At 56.9% G+C, this 5235-nt stretch overlaps 1 non-coding gene across 1 annotated transcript; it reads left to right on the top strand.

Moving 5' to 3' along the window:
* Positions 1-4914: 4914 nt before the first annotated feature.
* On the top strand, positions 4915-4987 carry TRNAF-GAA. The gene has a single exon. It is a non-coding gene; the product is annotated as a tRNA-Phe (tRNA).
* Positions 4988-5235: the final 248 nt, after the last annotated feature.

Below are 5235 nucleotides of genomic sequence, written 5' to 3'. Positions count from 1 at the left end.
TCTCTCCCCCTTCGGGTGACCCTGCAGCACTCAGCAAACATCCACAAGATCATGGGGCACTTTGAGCACTGGGCAGGCAGGGGCCAGGCGCCCAGCCCTCCCTCCAGTGAATGGGACCCAGCACACTTTACTTTTTACAGGGATTAAAAAGGGGCAAAGGGGGGCAAATCAGAGGAGGGGGTGGCCAGGGTCTGAGCAGGGGGTGGAAATTGACTGGTCGGGGGTCAAGCAGCTGGAGGCAGAGTTAGGAGAGGGACTGAAGGGCAAAGTCAGGGAGGGGGGAAGGAGCCGGAGTTAAGCCCAGAGGGAGGCGCTGCCAGAGGGTTAAACCCTGGCACAGGCAGGGGCAGAGGGGTAACAGTTATCCCGGTGGGCTGAGACTCCAGTGTTTGCAAACATGGGTGGGGGGAGCAGAGGGCTTTTTTATTTCCCCTCTCACAGGCAGCACCTCTCAGCATGGGCTTCCCAGGGCTGGGCTCTTAAAGGCACAGGCATCCCACTGCCTAGACACTGCAGCTCCTCTCTGATGTAACCTACTGAGGTGCTGCAGTAGGAGACTCAATTCAGTGAAACTGGGCATTCCCTATACGCCCCCCAGCCAGGGGGCTGTGCACCCCCTTCCCCGAATTTCCCCAACACCCCCTCCCTCAGTGGTCAGGTAGTTACATGCAGCGCTGCCAATGTTGGTTCCATTGGTTGCAAATTTGAATGGAAATTGAAACGTTAACACACACTTTAAAAGCAGATACAACGTATGAAAACTACTTGTACCTGAGAAAGTAAAATAGGTTTGGAAAGTCTGGACAAAGCCGGGTTTCCTCACCCAGCTGTTGTGTTTGCTGACAATGTTGGTGCATTGGCTTCGGCAGTGTTGGCCAACCTTAGAATTTCAAATGATGATTTGTAAGCGAGGTGTGAATGAGCTCTCCCCTGGCAGCTACTGATGACCAGGGTTGGGAGGAGGCTTTGGGACCAGACTGTATTTACATGAACTCACCTACTCTGCTGAGGTATCCAGCGGACAGAGCTGGGCTGCCTCTGCTCTAGGTGCCCGGAGGAGGGAAGGTGTGTGGGGCTCCAGCCTGGGACTCTTCCTCCCTCCTGCCAAGCCCTGACTATTAATCCCAGCCCTGGCACTCCTTTCTTCAAGCGCCATGTGGGCCAGAGGAAAAGTGTGGTAGGAAGCACAAGGGCCAAGCTTGTGAACATCAGGTGCAGCAGCAAGAATCCCAACTATCAGGGTAGCAAGTTCTAGAGCCCTAACCCATTGTGGCCATCCCAGCCAAAGACCTGGCTCTAGGAGGTGTGAGTCACCCAGCAGGAGGGGAAAGATTCACTCTTACACAGCTGGAGACAGGGAAGTTGAGCTCTGGGGCTTTACCACAAGCATGGGTGGCAAGTTTGTAGAAATTTTGGTGGTGCCCAGAACCCGCCCCCCAACTCCACCCCCCAACTCCACCCCCACCTGCCTAAGGCTCTGGGAGGAGATTTGGGGGGGAGGCCTGGGGTGCAGATCCTGGGCTGGGGATTAGAGTACAGGAGGGGTGCAGGGTGCAGGCTCCAGGGTTGTAGGAAGGGGTGAGAGGTGCACCCTCTGGGAGGGAGTTTGGGGATAGGAGGAGAGTGCAGGGCTGAGGATGAGGGATTCATGATACAGGAGGGGGCTCAAGGCCGGGGCTGAGAGGTTCATGGCTAGGGCAGAGGGTTGGGGTGGGGTGTGAGGCTGAAGATGGAGGGTTCATGCTGTGGGGGGGCTCAGGGTGCAGAGGGATGAGACAGCTCAGGGCAGCCTGCCTTGCCATTAGTGGTCAGCAGGCACTAGGACCCTAGGCCAGCAGTTCTGCCCAGAATCCCTCTACTCCAGCAGCAGGAGCAGGCAGGGGACAGGCGCATGCTGCTTTTTGTCAGGCAGGGACACAGCGCTGCAGGGGGAGGGGTGCCAGGCAGGGGCCAGGGCCAGGGGAACAGACCCAGCTCCAAATATTCCTGGAGCCCGAGCACCACAAATGTATATCACCTGCTGCCTATGACCACAAGCCAACACAAGGTCCCACTGAGATCTGAACTCAGATTACAGGATTCAGAGTCCTGAGTGCTGCCCATTACACCATGGGACCAGCTTGTGCTGCCTTCTCTGCACATCGGTGACCCTCATGAGGCTGCTTGTGTAAGGGGCTCTTGGCCCTTTACTAAAACTTAGTGGTTGGGGGTGGTTGGTTGGCTAGTTCCCAGCACCAATAGAAGGGGGAAGGATCAATGGGAAATCAGGACCCTGAGACTGACAGTCCCCAGGGACAATGGGGAGAGGCCAAAGCTCCAAGTTAGCCGCACTGACAGGCCAGGCAGTGTAATGAGGGAGTCACCAGGCCAGGGGGTCCCATCCTCCATGGGAGCTGGAACTGCCTGTGTGAGAGTGGGGCAGAGCTAAGGAGAGAGCAGGAGCCCGAGAAGAGCCGGGGAGCAGAGCTGCGCAGGTGTAGTGCCAGAAACTGCTGCATGTAGGAATTTGCAACCTGTAGCAGTTACTGATACCAGAGATTGTTCTTATTTGCTGACTTGCCCTAATTGACTAAAACTTGACAGTGGTTTCTCTAGCAAAGGCCAGTCCCTGGCCCCTTGGTCCAGACATCCTCCTTCATATCAGGCTAGGGTGACCAGATGTCAAAGATGAAATATTGGGATGTGGGGGGCGGAACAAAAAAATAAGCCGGAGGGGCCCCCCCCCGCTGCCAAGCGGCAGTGGCACAGCCCCATCTCCAACCAGCTCTCGGCTCCAACCCCCACTACACTCCCAGCTCCCCCATCCCCTCACTCCTGGGCCCAGCCTGGGTTCCAAGCTCTGCAGCCGAGCCATGATCTGGGCCCCTCCTGCAGCTCCCGGGCAAGGGATGAACCAGGCAGCTCCTGGCAGGAGCGTGTCTGCCCCACGTATGTCTCCACCACCTGGGCCCTGCCTGCTCCGCACTGCCCCCAGCCCCACTGCACTGCCCCGCAGGCTGCAGGGCTGGAGCAGCTTCCACGCTGCGCTCCTGGCCATGGCCATGGCCCGTGTGCAAACCTGAGAGGGAGGAAGAATGCCAGGTGCTTGGGGAAGAGGCAGGGCCAGGGCGAGGATTTGGGGAGGCATCCAATGGAGCAATGAGGGGGTGGGGCTGGGGGCAGGGGCAGGGGCAGGGCCGGGATTTAGGGAGGGATCCAATGGGAGAATGAGGGGGCGGAGTTGGGGGGGGTAAGTATCCCTCCAGACTATGCCTGTGTGCTGGAGAAGAGGACAAAGTTATTTGTTTGTCCAGGGTCCCGACCAAACATCAGTCGGGACACGGAACAAACAAGCAAATATCAGGACAGTCCTGATAAAATCAGGACGTCTGGTCACCCTACATCAGCTTCAAGCTGAGAATCATTTCCCATTCCTGCTCTGTGGGAGGGGAGACTTTTAAACGTGCTCTCTGTGCAACTGCACATGGCTAAGCAAAGAGAACAAATCCCAAATCCCCCCCGTGCTTTGGGAGCCAGGTTTGTGGTGGGAATTCTGTAGCTCAGATGACTTCCCACCTGGTCATTGTGATTCTTTACCAGTTTCTCTGGCATTGGGGCATTTGTTTCACTGATGGTTGAGTGGTTAAGATGTGGGAGTGGAAAGCAATAGGTTTTCTCTGCGCAGGTTTGAATCCTGCTCACAGTGAGACCTGTGTTTTAGCCAGTCTCTCACCCGGGCAACACCTCTGTACAACCCCCTGAGACACTCTCAAGTCTCTCCCCACCCCAAGTAAATCCTGTTCTGCTCCTTTCATAGAGATTCCTGGGACACCACCTCACACTGTGTCCGTGAGGGGTCTGGCAAATTCTCAGCACCTGACGCCTCTGCCACTCACCTGGTGCCCCATAGATCAGCCATAGCCCTGGTTCTGCTCCTCTCTCTAGAATGCAAAAGGAGCCAAGTCAGTGACTCCATGGGAGCTATGGGGCTGGAGAAACAACAGAGAAAATGTAGGTGCTCAGCACCCACTGGCAGCCAGCTCCTCCCCCGCCCACTACAGGCCTTGCTGACAAACTCCTCCTCTTCCCCTTCAGCACCTCCCATTTGCCAGTGACCAGTGGGGTGCAGGAGGCACTGGGTGGAGGGGGAGGAGCAGGGATGGGAAGAGGTGGGGGTGGTTGAGGGATGGGGCAGGAAGTTGCAGGATGGGAAGAGATGGGACAGGGGTGGGGACTTGGGGGAAGGGGTGGAGTGGGGGCGGGGCCTGGGGACAAAAGGGGGGATTTGTCCTTGATCCCAGACCCCTCTAGGGCCAGTCTTGAGGGGAAGCACTGACTATCACAGTGACAATACAACTGCCCAGCATTGCAGGGGAAGCTGAGGGAGATCCACACTCATCAGGTCTCTTCTCTCCCCCACGGTGAGCCAGACACTGCTCTCTCCTGGCTCTCACTCTAGCAGCTGGACGCCAAGGAGCCATTTCCCCACAGGAAGTGCATTGAGTGCCCCTGTGGTGCTGGGGAGTGGGGCTGGCGCTGCTGCTGGCTGTGGGGCTGGCAGGGGGTTGATGTCTGCACAGACTCTCAGCTGCCAGGCCGGAGGGGGCACTTACCAGACTGGCTCAGTGAAGACGAGGGGTTGACAGAGCAACACAGATGCTCTCCAGAGCACGGAGCAGCATCCGCCCATGGAGACAAGCAGTGAGCATTTCCCACAGCCTGGAGCCGAGGGGGAGGTGGCAGCTGCTGTTCCAGCTGCTCGGGGACAGGCCCTGTCAGCGAACAGCCACTTCTTACTCACCACAGCTAATGGTGCCAGGTTCCTCCGGTGGGGGTATGAAAGCAACCATTTGTTTTCCTCTCCTTTTTGTGTGTGACTGCTGACAAAAACATCCCAGACAGAGAAGCAGCAGGCCAAAATTCTGTGGTACAGCTGCCAAAGTAGCTCGGTTGGGAGAGTGTTAGACTGAAGGTCTAAAGGTTCCTTGTTCAATCCCAGGCTTTGGCAAACCCTTTCATTCTCCTTTGTGCAGGGGTGGCTTGTTTTCTGGGAGCACAGCAGTGCTTGCACCCAAGAGAAGTTACTGATCTTGGGCTCTGCAGTAGGAAAACATAGAATGGGCTTCTGCCCCTAGTTGGCCCACCTGACCTTTAATGATGAGAGCTGTCTTTCCCAATATGGCAGGAAGAAAGTGAGGCAGGGCAGCCCTCAAGAATGGTACCAGGGGGCTGCTAGGCAGGGATTGGGGATGAAAA

Source organism: Gopherus evgoodei, unplaced genomic scaffold (genome assembly GCF_007399415.2).
Source record: "Gopherus evgoodei ecotype Sinaloan lineage unplaced genomic scaffold, rGopEvg1_v1.p scaffold_350_arrow_ctg1, whole genome shotgun sequence".
Taxonomy (NCBI): domain Eukaryota; kingdom Metazoa; phylum Chordata; order Testudines; family Testudinidae; genus Gopherus; species Gopherus evgoodei.
This window is presented reverse-complemented; position numbering and strand designations above follow the sequence as displayed.